This window comes from Manis pentadactyla, chromosome 16 (assembly GCF_030020395.1).
Source record: "Manis pentadactyla isolate mManPen7 chromosome 16, mManPen7.hap1, whole genome shotgun sequence".
Taxonomy (NCBI): domain Eukaryota; kingdom Metazoa; phylum Chordata; class Mammalia; order Pholidota; family Manidae; genus Manis; species Manis pentadactyla.
The window spans coordinates 14,422,071-14,439,527 of NC_080034.1; the positions used below are offsets into that span (position 1 = coordinate 14,422,071).

Genomic DNA, 17,457 nt, shown 5'->3' on the forward strand with positions numbered 1-17,457 from the left:
TAAGTGAAACAGAGAAAATAAATTATATGTAACAATTCTAAGGTTTATAAGAACATTAAGCCTTTTGAGTATCTAAAGGAATAGATATTGCAGGTGAGTCTTAGAAAGAAGCAGACACAACTGCCATCTCCCAGCCTTGGACTTCGGACAGGTAACTTAACTTTCCTGAACATTGGACTTCTTGTGTGTGAAAGGAGGATATTTAAAATCTTTATTTGGGCGAATTTTTGGCCAAAGTCCAGGGAGAGTCCACTCCCCTGGTCAAGTCCTGAATTAATGATTACTACTTCTTATAAGGTAATGAGTGAAAGTTTAGAAACTTCAAAGGACAGAAACCTATGGGAGGTTTTCTTCAACAAAATCCTTTTTATTTTCTATTCAAGATAACATCAGGTAATAAACAAAAAGAACTCAGATTGGATTTTTAGTTCTTTACTGCTACTTTCCTCCCTTGAAATGTTTTGCATATTGAGCCATAAGCACCCTGTCCCCTATCTTAGGAAAGCAAATAAAAGCTTGCTTACCATCAATTTCTATGGGCAGGACTTGGTTGTCCTTTCTGCTGGGGCTGATCTGCCCACCTTTTTTTCAATCTACAATGTTTACAGTGATGAGATCCGACCACCAACTTTATTTTCTGATTTGGGGAACTGCCGGCAGGCTCCCTCTACATTCTGACAGAAATTTTTAAAAGTGACATGCAAACTAAGATTCTTATGACCATAGTGGAAAACATAAAAATTATAAAATATCTTACTTTATTTCTTCTTTTGTTAAAATCTGTGTAAATTATCTTAAGAAAAACTGAAGAGCAAACCTTCCTATACCATACTTTCCTAATGTCCAAGGACTCTTACAAGACTGTTAAGAAAGCCGTACATTCTAAGAGACAGAATTGTCTAAGAGTCTCTTATAAGGGTTATGATGAGGATGCAATGAAAGAGACCAACACAGTACTGAGCACATAAGAAGCATCCTATAAATATCAGCCCCATCCGATAGAGGAAGGAAAAATGTGTTAGATTACACTGTGTTAAATGCAGGCTATGTCCACATAGAAATTTTGATCATTTTAAAAATATGGGTTAGTTTTAAATAGACTCTTAAAATATTGTAAACCTCCTACTGTGAAAAGATGTTTTCATTATATGAGATATATAAATGTTTTTCAAAATATAACCAAGAGTTATTTTCAAAATGACCAAATTAAATGTTTTTTTTAAAGTATGTATTGAGAAACTACTCAGGCAATTTGAAGAGATCCAAAACAGTGTAAGATAAGGTCCTTCCTTTTAAGAGTTAACAATTAGGTCGAGACCAGGCAAAATGTGTGAAAATTAAATAAAAATATAATTGAAAAAAAGAGTTCAAGGAAATGAGGAATATCCCAGGACACTGACTGCCATAAATGCTGGACAAATGACACAATACATACACTACTCCTGGCTAATACGACTTGAGGAGGCATTAGAAAGCAATGGAATTAAACTAGGGATCAAAGAATGGGTGAGATTTGGATGGACTCGTTTGCGATGGTGAGGTCACTCTCCTAAGAGTGAGAACCACTTCAGCACAGCATAGAGAAGGCTGGAAGGGCACACTTGTGGATGTGAGTCAGCTTCTTCCTCTGAGAAGGAAATTCATGCCAGGTAAGGTCTAAATTATTAAAATACCTCTGAGAATAGAAAAGACCAAGGCAAGGCACAATGGATTCAAAAATCATCAGGTCTTGCTTCCTGAGCTGGAGAGTGTGCCTTTCACACAGATGGTGCTCAAGTAAGACTTGTGAAGGAGATGATGATTATTCAAGGTTTAAAACCTGGGTAATACATGCCCATAATAATGTGGTCTGCCAGAACTTCTATAGAGAAGCCTTTGAAACTCCTGAAACAGCCATAAATCTTCAGACACAAGTTACCTGACTCAAGGGCTGACTTTATTTTTTATGACACTTCCAAGGAGCGCAAGAGAGAACTCACAGTAAAAGATACATATATTTGAAAAGTAGCCAAGATAGTGGCAGAAAGATAAATATGCCCTCCTCCCAAGGGACAAAAGGAAAGAGGAGAGGAGAGAAAAGGGAAGGGACGGGAAGGGAAGGACTAGTAAGGGAAGCTAGTTGGAAACACGGCATGCAACTGAACGTGAAATTGAGTTTCCTGGGTGTCAAAGTAAAACATAAAATACAACAGGTTGCTACTCAATTGTTGCCTAAATAAAGAGAGCATACCAGTCAAGGATAGAGAACCGTGTCTTGGAAAATGCCTATAAAAATGTATTGGATGAGCTCCAACAATTTTTAAAACTGAAACTAAACAGCATACCATATGTTATGTTTGATGACAGCTTTCTAGAAAATGAAGGGACCTTATTGTATATGGCAGTTTTTTAAATTGACATATAATACAGTCTAAGGGCATAATATTAAATCATAGTTCTGTAAAAATAATTATGTCAAAGGTAAATGAATAAAGTAGATTTCTAATGACCTGGCATATTACTGGGGTAATGGTTGTCTTGAGAAATAATTATTGAACATTCTCATTAGATCTTTACTCTTGGATATCAATTGTATCAGTCAAAGTTTTGTAAATCAAAGCATAGCAAAAAATTAAAAATTAAAATCCTTGTAGAAGTTCAGGTATCCTGGTTATTGAGTGAAAGGATCAGTAACACTTTATCTTCCAGACTTATGTGTGACAATGTTGATGTTTTATTATGAAAGTTTCAAAGTTTAACTTGGCATCTGTTCAAACCCCCAAATCTTCTCCAAAAAACATGGAGTAAAACACCTCATCCAGAAGATGTTGATAGCAGGAATCACCAGATGTCTCTATCATAGAATAATCATGTGATTTCATGGAATTCTTAATTTCTAAGCAACATTTCATCTTGATAGGTCTCCAAAGATCATTTAGAACAAAATAGCCACCCAAATATCTAAATGAGTTAAACAAGTCAATTGATTTGCTCAGCATTATCCATCTGGGTGCTAAGGAAACTCTGCCTAAAGGGATGATTTTATTTTTTCAATAATTGATACTTAACCATTCCTTCTGTTGGCAATTAGCCAACAGGTTCAATTGCTCATACACACCATTCCCAGCAGACTCATAATAATCCAGCAAGGAAAAAGAATAGCTTCTCCTTTTGCTACAATAATTAGGTGTGTATTTAGTTAGTCTGAAACTTGTCCAACTGCTTAAATTGAACTGGAGAGGCAAAGTCTCAATTGGTGTGTATTTAGTTAGTCTGAAACTTGTCCAACTGCTTAAATTGAACTGGAGAGGCAAAGTCTCAACACTTCGCATAATTAAGGATGGAAAAAGTGTTACTTCTATCCATTAGATTCCTACTGTGATGAAGCCAAGAAGCATCTAGGAGCTAAGACGCTACAGTAAACTATATTCACTTACATACAGACCTTTAAGGCAAATAACAGATTAATAAATTCTACAAAAAGTCATTAATTATTCTTTTTCTTTACTAATTCAACAGAACATAGCTATGGTTCAGAAGAGCTGTAGCTAAAAGCCACAATCTTTTGCATTATACATAATGAAATGGAGAGTATAAATGGAGAGCCCAAACTATAATTTGCTGAGAACAGAGTAGATGTGCGTCTGTGAGGATATATCAATTTAACCTCACAGGCTTGTGGGTATGTGGAAATTAAGCTATTTATTTGCTGAACAGTCTATGCTTTGAGCCCATCATGAGAACCATTGCTCTGGGAATTAATCTATTTTAGAAATCTTAAGGTCCACCACTGAGAACAGAAACATTTAATAGCAAGCAACTTTCAGTGGGACTTGTTCAATTTCAAGTACATAAAGAGAGGTGCTGAGATAAGCAGTTACTGCATCCAAGGTAGGGAGGTGATGAAATTTTTAATGCATGAGGGGAATCTTGCAGAGATTTAAGTTTTAAGTAGAAAAAATTGCATCACCTCCCTGGTTCTGGCCCAGAAATGATATATGTCACTTTTGCTTACATTTCACTGGCCAGGGCAAATCACAAGGTCACTTCTAACCTCAAAAGGAACAGGAAAATGCAATCCTAACATGTGCTGAAAAGGAGAGGAGAACTGAAATGTTAGATGAGCAGACTTACAGACTACCATACTCTCTTATCTCTATAATAAAGACGAGGAGAATATCAGACAAGACTATCTCACAGAGGAAATAATGAAGAGGTCCTTTTAACCCCTTAAGTACCTTTTTAAACTTAATGGTTAAAAAATAATAAAAGCCAAGATTATATATCCTGAAATGTTCAATGATCTCTTCATGGAGACTATGTCTTTTGAGTTTCCTGAGTGTCAGCTATGGGATCCTTAACATAAGCCTGGGTGGATCATAACCCTTACCGAGAATCACTCAGAGATGATCTGGTCCAAAGCCTACAGAAGCATCTAAGACACCCTTGAATTGGACAATGTAAATTGGAACAGGAGTACAGATCCCCTCAGGACCATGTACTACATGTAGTCAATTAGTGGATTATGACCTATAGATTTCCATTCAAGTGCAGCCCCAATTTTTGAGATTTCAGCAAAGTACATTTTAAGAAGATCAAAGTGACCATATTCTATCTTCAAGCTGACTGAAGGTCCTCTTAGATGCAGCTTCCTATAAAAATTGCAGAACTAGGCTAGCACTATCACAACTGTGAATGAAAATAATAACATTTCCTTGACAGAGAAATCTCAACAGCGTCACTTGCAGCCATTTACCACCAAGGGACTGTTAGATCTGTAACCAGAACAGCTGCCACCATGTCCCTGGCTCTTGACTCTGAAGCTGCAATTACTCCATGTTACTCCTACTACAGCTTCGATTCCAAACAGGAAACAAATCTTGCCACACAACCTCCTACTGTGTCCTACTGAGCATATTTTCAGCAACAGAAGTCGGAGAAGGTTTTGACCCTTCTGGTCAGAATGAAAGTGTCAGCATGTGGACAGCAGGTGAGGGTCTCAGCCTCCAACATGCAGGTGTGGTGGGTCAGAAGGCAGCATGGTGGAGTGTTGGGTGGCTGGAAAGTCATTTACCTTGCAGCCATTTACCTCCAGGGGACTGTTAGATCTATAACCAGAACAGCAAGCAAGAGAAGAAAACAGTCGTGGGAAGTGATAACAATTGACATTTTATGGCAAACATGTTTTCAAAGCCCTACATAATCTCACTTAACTCTAAAAACATTGAGGTAGAGTCTATTATTACCTCTATTTTACAAGTGAGGAAATGGAAATTCAGACCTGTTAAGCGCCTAGTCGTGGGTCACTTTCAGTGGCTGCCAGAGCAAGGGTGGCTTCCCGAAGGAGAGTACTAGGAGGCAATGCAGAACAAGGGGCTTAAGGGAGGAAACGAACAAGCTAAGCACTGCAAGAGTCTTCATGAAAGATTCGGCATTGCACTGTGCCTTCAATAAAGGTAAAATTTTGACAAGGTAAAGAAAAATCTTCATACAAAGAACAGCAAACCCAACAAAGGGACGGAAGTGTGAAAGAATATTCATTTATCACTCGGTTGCCCAGTTAGCAGGCATTTGTTTATGTGGATAGAGATCTAAGAATCTAAAACTGGAAACACTGATTAGGGTCAGAATTTGGACATCAAATGTTACTGTCAGGCTAAGAATTTAATTTGGTAGGTATTACTACTAATTATTGCAATGTTTATACACTTACACCTGGAGGAAAATTATTAAAAACTGAGCCACATTTGTAAATCTGGGCAACGTGTCAGTTGGTTTCCCTTTTTGGTTCCATCAAATACTCATCAAACCAACTATTTCTAGTGGTAACATGCTTTATGATCTTCCCTGTGCTGTTCAAAGAAAAGCAGTCTTTGCTAATTCGTAATTCCCAATTTGATCTGTTCCCACTATCAACTCACCTCGTTCATTTGCTGCCTTTCTAAGGGCACCATGCTGTTCTCTTCTGATCCGTAACTATGATACGTGTCTCTGTTTACTCAGCTCTTCTTTAATATTTCTCCATAAATTTTTTGTATCATTAATCTACAATTACATGACGAACATTATGTTTACTAGACCCCCCATCACCAAGTCCCCCCCATATATCCCCTTGCAGTTCACTGTCCAACAGCGCTGTAAGTTGCTGTAGAATCGCAACTTGTCTTCCCTGTGTTGTACAGCCCTCCCCGTTGCCCACCCCCCACACTATACATGCTAATCATAATGCCCCCCTTCTTTTTTTCCCCCGTTATCCCTCCCTTCCAACCCATCCTCCCCAGTCTCTTTCCCTTTGGTAACTGTTAGTCCATTCTTGGGTTCTGTGAGTCTGCTGCTGTTTTGCTCCTTCAGTTTTTTCTTTGTTCTTATACTCCACAGATCAGTGAAATCATTTGGTACTTGTCTTTCTCTGCCTGGCTTATTTCACTGAGCATAATACCCTCTAGCTCCATTCATGTTGGTGCAAATGGTAGGAATTGTTTTCTTCTTATGGCTGAATAATATCCCATTGTGTATATGTACCACATCTTCTTTATCCATTCATCTACTGATGGACACTTAGGTTGCTTCCATTTCTTGACTATTGTAAACAGTGCTGCAATAAACATAGGGGTGCATATGTCTTTTTCAAACTGGGCTGCTGCATTCTTAGAGTAAATAACTAGGAGTGGAATTCCTGGGTCAAATGGTATTTCTATTTTGAGTTTTTTGACAAACCTCCATACTTCTTTCCACAACAGTTGAACTAATTTACATTCCCATCAACAGTGTACGAGGGTTCCCCTTTCTCCACAACCTCGCCAACATTTGTTGTTGTCTTTTGGATGGTGGCAATCCTTACTGGTTATCTCATTGTGGCTTTAATTTGCATTTCTCTGATGACAAGCAATGTGGAGCATCTTTTCATGTATCTGTTGGCCATCTGAATTTTATCTTTGGAGAACTGTCTGTTCAACACCTCTGCCCCTTTTTTAACTGGATTTTTTGCTTTTTGTTTGTTGAGGTGCATGAGCTCTTTATATATTTTGAATGTCAACCCCTTATTGGATCTGTCATTTATGAATATATTGTCCCATACTGTAGGATGCCTTTTTGTTCTCTTGGTGGTGTCCTTTGCTGTACAGAAACTTTTTAGCTTGATATAGGCCCACTTGTTCATTTTTGCTTTTGTTTCCCTTGCCCGGGGAGATATGTTCATGAAGAAGCCACTCATGTTTATGTCTAAGAGTTTTATGGTTTCATGACTTACATTCAGGTCTTTGATCCACTTCAAATTTACCTCTGTGTATGGGGTTTGACAATGATCCAGTTTCATTCTCTTACATGTAGCTGTCCAGTTTTGCCAACACCAGCTGTTGAAGAGGCTGTCATTTCCCCATTATATGTCCATGACTCCTTTGTCATATATTAATTGACCATATATGTTTGGGTTAATATCTGGACTCTCTATTCTGTTCCACTGGTCTGTGGGTCTGTTCTGTGCCAGTACCAAATTGTCTTAATTACTGTGGCTTTGTAGTAGAGCTTGAAGTTGGGGAGTGAGATCCCGCCCACTTTATTCTTCCTTCTCAGGACTGCTTTGGCTATTCGGGGTCTTTTGTGGTTCCATATGAATTTTGAAAATATTTGTTCCAGTTCGGTGAAGAATGCTGTTGGTATTTTGATAGGGATTGCATTGAATCTGTAGATTGCTTTAGGCAGGATGGCCATTTTGACAATATTAATTCTTCCTAGCCAAGAGCATGGGATGAGTTTCCATTTCTTAGTGTCCTCTAGAATTTCTCTGAAGAGTGTCTTGTAGTTTTCAGGGTATAGGTCTTTCACTTCCTTGGTTAGGTTTATTCCTAGGTATTTTATTCTTTTTGATGTAATCATGAATGGAATTGTTTTCCTGATTTCTCTTTCTGCTAGTTCATTGTTAGTGTAAAGGAATGCAACAGATTTCTGTCTATTAATTTTGTATCCTGCGTATTTGCTGAATTCACATATTAGTTCTAGTAGTTTTGGAGTGGAGTCTTTAGGGTTTTTTATGTACAATATCATGTCATCTGCAAATAGTGACAGTTTGACTTTTTTACCAATCTGGATGCCTTGTATTTCTTTGTTTTGTCTGATTGCTGTGGCTAGGACCTCCAGTACTATGTTGATAACAGAGGGAAGAGTGGGCATCCCTGTCTTGTTCCCGATCTTAGGTGAAAAGCTTTCAGCTTCTTGCTGTTAAGTATGATGTTGGCTGTGGGTTTGTCATATATGGCCTTTATTAGATTGAGGTAGTTGCCCTCTTTACCCATTTTGTTGAGAGTTTTTACCATTAATGGATGTTGAATTTTCTTGAATGCTTTTTCAGCGTCTATGGAGATGATCATGTGGTTTTTGTCCTTCATTTTGTTTATGTGGTAGATGATGTTGATGGATTTTCGAATGTTGTACCATCCTTGCATCCCTGAGATGAATCCCACTTGATCATGGTATCTGACCCTCTTAATATATTTTTGAATTTGGTTTGCTAATATTTTGTTGAGTATTTTTGTATCTATGTTCATCAGGGATATTGGTCTGTAATTTTCTTTTTTAGTGGGGTCTTTGCCTGGTTTTGGTATTAGAATGATGCTGGCTTCATAGAATGAGTTTGGAAGTATTCCTTCCTTCTATTTTTTGGAAAACTTTAAGGAGAATGGGTATTATGTCTTCTCTATATGTCTGATAAAATTCAGTGGTGAATCCATCTGGCCCGGGGGTTTTGTTCTTGGGTAGTTTTTTTTATTACTGATTCAATTTCATTGCTGGTAATTGGTCTGTTTAGATTTTCTGTTTCTTTCTGGGTCAGTCTTGGAAGGTTGTATTTTTCTAAGAAGTTGTCCGTTTCTTCTAGGTTTTCCAGCTTGTTAGCATATAGGTTCTCATAGTATTCTCTAATACTTCTTTGTATTTCTGTGGGGTCTGTCGTGATTTTTCCTTTCCCATTTCTGATTCTGTTGATGTGTGTAGATTCTCTTTTTCTCTTAATAAGTCTGGCTAGGGGTTTATCTATTTTGTTTGTTTTCTCAAAGAAGAAGCTCTTGGTTTCATTTATTTTTTCTATTGTTTTATTCTTCTCAATTTTATTTATTTCTTCTCTGATCTTTATTATGTCCCTCCTTCTGACAACTTTGGGCCTCATTTGTTATTTTTCCAGTTTCAATAATTGTGACTTTAGACTATTCATTTGGGATTGTTCTTCCTTCTTTAAATAGGCCTGGATTGCTATATACTTTCCTCTTAGAACAGCCTTCACTGTGTCCCACAGAAGTTGGGGCTTTGTGTTGTTGTTGTTGTCATTTGTCTCCATATATTGCTTGATCACCATTTTAATTTGGTCATTGATCCATTGAGTATTTAAGAGCATGTTGTTAAGCCTCCATGTGTTTGTGAGTCTTTTTGTTTTCTTTGTACAATTTATTTCTAGTTTCATACCTTTGTGGTCTGAGAAGTTGGTTGGTAGGATTTCAATCTTTTGGAATTTACTGAGGCCCTTTTTGTGGCCTAGTATGTGGTCTATTCTGGAAAATGTTCCATGTGCACTTGAGAAGAATGTCTTTCCTTCTGCTTTTGGGTGTAGAGTTCTGTAGATGTCTATTAGGTCCATCTGTTCTAGTGTGTTGTTCAGTGCCTCTGTGTCCTTACTTATTTTCTGTCTGGTGGATCTGTCCTTTGGAGTGAATGGTGTGTTGAAGTCTCCTAGAATGAATGCATTGCATTCTATTTCCTTCTTTAATTCTGCTAGTATTTGTTTCACATATGTTGGTGCTCCTGTATTGGGTGCATATATATTTATAATGGCTATATCCTCTTGTTGGACTGACCCTTTTTTCATTATGTAATGTCCTTCTTTATCTCGTTACTTTCTTTGTTTTGAAGTCTATTTTGTCTGATACAAGTACTGCAACATCTGCTTTTTTCTCCCTATTGTTTACATGAAAAATCTTTTTCTATCCCTTGACTTTTAGTCTGTGTATGTCTTTGGGTTTAAGGTGAGTCTCTTGTAAGCAGCATATAGATGGGTCTTGCTTTTTTATCCATTCTATTACTCTGTGTCTTTTAATTGGTGCATTCAGTCCATTTACATTTAGGGTGATTATTGAAAGATATGTACTTATTTCCATTGCAGGCTTTAGATTCGTGGTTACCAAAGGTTCAAGGGTAGCTTCTTTACCTTCTAACCATCTAACTTACCTCACTTATTAAGCTATTATAAACTCAGTCTGATGATTATTTCTCTCCCTTTTTATTCCTCCTCCTCCATTCTTTATATGTTAGGTGTTTTATTCTGTACTCTTGTGTTTCTTTGACTGCTTTTGTGAATAGTTGATTATATTTTTTGCCTTTAGTTAGTATTTGGTTGGTCTGCTTTCTTTGCTATGATTTTATTTTCTCTGGTGACATCTATTTAGCCTTAGGAGTGCTCCCATCGAGAGCAGTCCCTTTAAAATATCATAGAGGTGGTTTGTGTGAGGCAAATTCCCTCAACTTTTGCTTGTCTGGGAATTAATACCTCCTTCATATTTAAATGATAATCATGCTGGATACATTATTCTTGGTTCAAGGCCTTTCTGTTTCATTGCATTAAATATATCATTCCATATTCTCTGGCCTGTAAGGTTTCTGTTGAGAAGTCTAATGATAGCCTGATGGGTTTTCATTTGTAGGTGACCTTTTTTCTCTTTCTGGCTGCCTTTAATACTCTTTGTCTTTGATCTTTGCCATTTTAATTATTCTATGTCTTGTTGTTGTCCTCTTTCGGTCCCTTGTGTTGGGAGATCTGTGGGCTTCCATAGTCTGAGAGACTATTTCCTCCCCCAGTTTGGGGAAGTTTTCAGCAATTATTTCTTCAAAGAAACTTTCTATCCCTTTCTCTCTCTCTTCTTCTTCTGGTGCCCCTGTAATGCAAATATTTTTTCCGTTAGGATTGGTCACACAGTTCTCTTAATATTCTTTCATTCCTGGAGATCCTTTTATCTCTCTCTGCCTAGCTTCTCTGTATTCCTGTTCTCTGATTTCTATTCCATTAATGGTTTCTTGCACCTCATCCAGTCTGCTCTTAAGTCCTTCCAGAGATTGCTTTATTTCTGTATTCTCCCTCCTGACTTGATCACTTAGCTCTTGCATATTTCTCTGCAGGTCCATCAGCATGGTTAGGACCTTTATTTTGAATTCTTTTTCAGGAAGATTAGTTATATCTATCTCCCCAGGCCTTCTCTCAGGGGTTGTCTGGGTAATTCTGGACTGGACCAAACTCTTCTGCCTTTTCATGGAGATAGAGGTAGTCGCAGGTAGGTGGCACATGTATCAGCTGGGAGAACAAAGTCCCTTCCTGCTTGCTGGTCACCTTGCCCTTCCCCGCTGCCTGTGTCGGTTATCACATACCGAGTGCAGTGTCTGGGTTAATCCCGAGCTGCTGTGGGCATGGCAGCCCAGAGCCCTTTGGGGAGAGACAAGCACACCAGGTGTGCTCTCCTGTGACAATGGCACCCCTTGGTGCCTTGCCCCGGCTTCTTCTGCCTGCTCCGGGCAGCTGCGCACCAGCGGTGGCCTCTGGGTCTGGCCTTTGTAGCTGCATGCCAGGAGGAGACTCTGTGCGGTTGCTGTGAGCAGGGCCGCTCTCCGGCTGCTCAGCTGCTATGGTGGGGCCGCACCAGCCGGGGGAACAAATGGCAGGTGGCTTATCACCTTGAGGGGCTTCACAGCTGCATTGCCACCCAGGGGGCTTGGGTGCCTGAAGTTCCTCAGGATTCCCAGCCTGCTGGGCTGAATGTGCCGGGATGATTCTGTCCAGCTGTGAGGTGCCCGTTCCTTTTAAGACTTTCAAAAAGCACTCGCTTTTTTTTTGTCCCAGGGGAGCAGGCTTTGGGGACCCGCTGGCAGATTTTACTTTTCCATTTCCCTAATATCCAGCACAACATGCAACGTTGTGTCTGCACTCCCGGTGTGGATTACTAGGGCTGGTTGTTTAGCAGTCCTGGGCTTCTACTCCCTCCCTGCTCTGACTCCTTTCCTTCTGCCCGGGGAGCAGAGTTGAGGGGAGCGCTCAGGTCCCACCAGGTTGCGGTTTGTATCTTAACCCTTCGTGAGATGCCGAGTTCTCGCAGATGTAGATGTAGCCTGGCTGTTGTACTGTATCCTCTGGTCTCTTAGGAATAGTTGTATTTGTTCTTTTTTCAAAAATATGTACGGTTTTGGGAGGAGATTTCCGCTGCCCTCCTCATGCCACCATATTGGCTCCTCCACCTCTCCATGAGATTTTACAATTTTCTCCTATAAGATCTTACAAAAATTTTATGAGATTTAAACGTTTATTACATTTTTTTCACTGATATGGATAGCTTTTTATATACAGTAAGTTTTAAATCTTCTGATATTTTATCTGAGGATTCCTTTTTTTCTATAAACAATCATATCAGCTAAGAATTTTCTTCCTTTCCAATCCTTATGCATATTCTTTTTCTTGCCTTTTGGCAATGACTGAAGCCCTATATAATCCTGAATAAAAGTGGTAATTGTGGGCACTTCTTGTTGTTGGTCTTAATGCTTTTAACATTTTAGTATTATGATGTTTGCTATAGGCATTTGGTAAACTACTTTTATTGGGAAACAAAATTCTAGCCCTAATTTGCTAAGAATTTTCATCATTAACAGATATTGAATTTTATCAAATACTCCTCCTGCATCAACTGAAATTTTTTTCTTTTATTGTGGTCTATTATGCTGATTTTTAACTCCCTAATGATAAACTAAACTTGCAACTCTGAGATAAATTCAACTAGGTTATGACATATTATCTTTTTTACACATGAAGTTGGATTCTGTTTGACCCTATTCTGTGTACAGGTGAGACTGCTCTGTAATTTTCCCATATTGTCCTTCACAGGGATTTATATCAAGCTTATGCTATACTCAAAATATTAATTGGGGAGTATTATATATTTGGAAGGGTTTGTATTAAGTTGAGAATTATTTTTCTTCAAATAACTTATGTAACTACCTAATATAATCATCCTGGCCTACTGTGTCTTTGTGGGAAAATTTTAGTAACTGGTTCAATTGCTTTAATTCTTCTAGATATACTTGATGACTTATCTTAAATCTTCCAATTCATTGCTATAAAATCCATTACTACCTATCTTTTTAGTATCTGCAGCATCTTAATTAAGTCTCTATTTAATTTATAATGTTTGTTCCCTGAGGAACTGAAACCTGAAGCTTGGGTTTAATGGGTTTGGCAAATATACTCAAGGCAAAACCTGGCTTTATCATATTTATTTTTTGGCCTCTGAATATTCTTTCTTTCTTGCCAGATCATCACTTTATTTAACAAGATGTTTTAGAACAATTCATCCAACATTCCTAGTTGTTTTCTAGTCTACCATGCTGCTGAAAACTGAAGTCAACTATTGGATTTATTTTAGAGCAATCCTTCTGACTGGTATGAGCATAAAGCACTAAAACCTACAGAAGACAGTCAAGAGTGCTGTGACAGGGCACTACAAATGGGTACATTTGGGTCCCCAGATTTGAGAAGCTAATACTGCTGGAGCCTGATCAGTGGCTGTGAGGGGAGGAACACGGACGGAGGAAAAGGTCCTTCCACAGTAGCACATTCTGTGTAACAACGTGTAACCCACTCATCCCTCACTCCCCCTAGAACAAAAAGACAAAGCAAGAAACACTGGCCTTTCCATTTTAAAACTGCACTTGGTATAAAAAAGTGATGACATATTGCCCAGTACCGTTGTAACTCTAACACAGCTCAACTGATGAATTGAAAATTCAAGTATGCTTGAACCTAAAAAAGCTACAATAGATTAGCATACAATAAAAAATATACTACAGTGAAAAAGAAAAGAGAAACTGCTGAGATGTATCTGTAGCCCAGATATTTTCATATTTCACTCTGGTATCTGCTACTTGAGAACACTTAACCATTTTCAGAACTTAAAATGAGAAAATGATGACATAACAAAGGATGCTGCCTCCTACTGCCTACAGATGTTCATACCACCTCCCCACTCCTGCTGCCTCTAACTGCAGCCCTGTGGTTCTGCTCCAGACGACCGTCCTGCTAGAGACAGCCAGGTGCTAGAGCTCAGCTGTCATTCCTTTGCAGAAGTATGGGGACATCTCTTCCGCTTTATATGGTACTTGGTTTCAAGAGTGCTCAATCAATATATTTCTTTAAATCTCAATGTCTTCAAGAATCCTTTGCAAAAATGACAACTTTTTTTATTTGCAGCCTCCACCACTTTCCCATGCTGAATTTGGGTATATATAACTTGGGCAAAAAGTGGACATAAAACCAGCAGACCAATCCAATTGGCAAATATCCAGCCACAAATCTGTGCTGCTCCTCCAACTGACAATCTGAAGGCTGTTTCTAGGCAAACTGGTCTGTTGGACTCTTCTTTGAGACAAGGAGAAACTTCTCAGTCTCTTATACAAATAGATTTCAGGCAGACACTCCACCATTCCACAAGATATGCCCAACAAATATGAAACCCATCAGAAGATGTATCTTAAGTTCAAGCTAATACTCCTGCTGAACTGTATTTGACTTCTGATTAACATCCTAATTACTTCCTGGTAGATCTTAGTGTATATTAAGTCAGAGGTTATTTGAATCATTGTGCAATGAAATATCACAATGGACTTAGAATTCTAGTTGTCTAAAGAGATCCAGCTGAGGCCTTAAAGCTGAGAACAGGTATACCCAAAAGTCTTAAAATAGTTTAAGGACAGTGATATATCCATTAAGGAAAAACTAAAAATAATAGTGACAATACCAAGTGCTGGTGAGTATGTGGAGAAACTAATCTCTCACATGTTGCTGGTTAGAATTAAAGATGATACAGCCACTCTAGAAAATAGTTCGGCAGTTTCTCATAAAACTAAAATTTTCCTTGTTTTAGAAATCTAAGGATTCCCTAAGTCAAATGGTACATCATTACAATCCAAGTGTTTCCACCTGACTGATCAGCCTTTTCTACCTTCCTTTCCACCAGACTGCACTGGCCTGTTACCAGCCTACCCCACAGCTGTTAAACAATGGTAAATATAAATACTAGTAATTTCTCTGGAGTCCTGTATATAATAAACAAGGTCATATAAGTGATGGTCATAAGAGCCAAGTTTGTGTAATTTGGAAGTCATCTGAGTTACTATCTCTTAGTCCTCTCAGAAAACTTCCCTTTCTGAAACTGCCCCTCACCCTGATCAGCCCTAAGTTATTGGCCAAAACCCAGTAGATCAGTTATCCAAGAAGAAAGGTGTTAGTGTTTTCTTCTTAATTAACCTACATTGATTAGTAGCTCCCTAAGGATGTTACACTGTCAGAACAACTTGGCATGAGTCACTGGAAAACTTGGACTCTTCCAAAATTCTACCTCAAAGTGAACAGAGGAAAAGTTCTGCACCTAATTCAGCGATGATAGGTATTCCTTAGTGAATCAGAGTTTTTTGAAGTCCTATTTGTACCTTCTACCTGTCTCCACAGGCAGATCCACTTACATGTAAAAGGCATCAGAACTTTCAATACTCTGCTTAAGCTGTAAAAATTTAACGTATAAAATCATAAATAGGAATAAAAGGTATCAACTACCTATGCATTGTTTCAAAAAGTACAATCATTAAAAATACACCTTCACCTGTTTTATCTATTAAAATACATCCATTCTTTTCCTAAGAACATAGACACTGAAATTCTTGAATATATAGCTTTGAGTTTTAAGGATTTCAACCATTGAGAGAAGTGAGACTATGTACATACTTCAAGCAAGGTATTTTGAGAACAAAAAAAGCAAGGCCCATCTTAATATCTGGAATACAGAATCTAGAAGATCTGCTGATGCACTTACACTGGAAAAGTTAGAGGAAATGTTGGAGAGGGTGAATACCAATTCTCCAAATGGAGCCCTGAATGAATGGTGGGTCCACTTACTGATCTGAAGACGGCTGGGGGGGAAATATCTCTGAGCAATACAATTTCAAACATATTGCTTGATATGACTGAGATATTCAAGACAACGTATCCACAAGAAAGATGGCTCTATGAAATTGAAGCTCAGAGAACAGGTTTAGACAAAGATGAATTTTCAAGGAGTCATCATTTTTGAGATCATGAACTAGATGAGAGATCATCAATAGAAAGAAATGCACCAAAGTGGAGTGGGAGAAGGAAAAAAAGCACTAGGAAGCACTGGAGAATTATAAAATTCAGAAAACAGAGGCACATGCAGCCGGAGATGGAATGGGAAACAAGGAGAAATGGCACATGATTAGAAATAGCCTTAGATGTCCTCCAGTGAAGGAACTAAGAAAATCATCCTAGATCCATTCTATAAAACATTAAGCCCACACAAATATATCAGTTGATCTTTGACAAAAAAGCAGAGGCAATACAATGAAAGAAAAAGTCTTTTAAACAAATGGTGCTGAAAGAACTGGATGTCCACATGCAAAAAAATAGTAATAATTTAGACACAGATATTATCCTCTTCTCAAAAATTAAGTCAAAATGGATCACAGATATAAATGTAAAATACAAAACTATAAAACACCTAAAATATGAAATAGGAGGAAATCTAAATGACCTTGAGTTTGGTGATGACTTTTTAGATACAACACCAAAGACACAATCCATGAAAGAAAGAATTAAGTTGGACTTCATTAATATGAAAAACCTTCTGCTCCGCAAAGGACACATTCTCCAAAGAATAAGACAAGCCACAGACTTGGAGAGAAGATTTGCCAAAGATGTCTCATAGAGGACTGTTACTCCAAAATACACAAAGAACTCTTAAAACTCATCAATAAGAAAATGAAATACCCAATTTAAAAATGCACTAAGATTTTGAACATACACCTCACCAAAGAAGTTATACTGATGGAAAATAAGCATATGAAGAAGTTCAGCATCATGTCTTCAAGGAATGCAAATTACAACAAGATACCATTACACAACCATTAAGACAGCTAAAATCCAAAACACTGACAAAACCAAATTACTGGCAGGGGTATAAGGCAACAAGTGCTCTCATTCACTGCTGGTGGGAATGCAAAATGGAAGACAGTGGGCAATATTTTACAAAACTAAATATATTCTTACCAGCAATCCAGCAACTGCATTCCTTGGCATTTAATCAAATGAGATGAAAATTACATCTTATAATGAATATTACTTTAATAATACCTACAAAAATAATTTCAAAAGGACACTTACCTTTTGAACCATCCCTGTATTCTTGAACTTTATGAATTTAGAATAACTCAGTGCTTATGAAAATATGGTCCAGGTAACACCCACGTCAGCAACTCTTTGGTGTTTATTAAAATGTACTTCCTAGACCCCCTCTCAGCTTTAAAAATCAGACCATCCAGGAATGAGACATAGGACCCTACATTCTTAGCAACCATACCCTGACTCTAACTTCCATGATTCTGTGCTGCAGT

The 17,457-nt window shown here is 38.0% G+C and overlaps 1 protein-coding gene across 1 annotated transcript in view; it reads left to right on the plus strand.

The window, feature by feature from the left end:
• EYS (eyes shut homolog) overlaps nt 1–17,457 on the plus strand; it is a 1,412,275-nt gene that overhangs the window by 1,384,761 nt on the left and 10,057 nt on the right.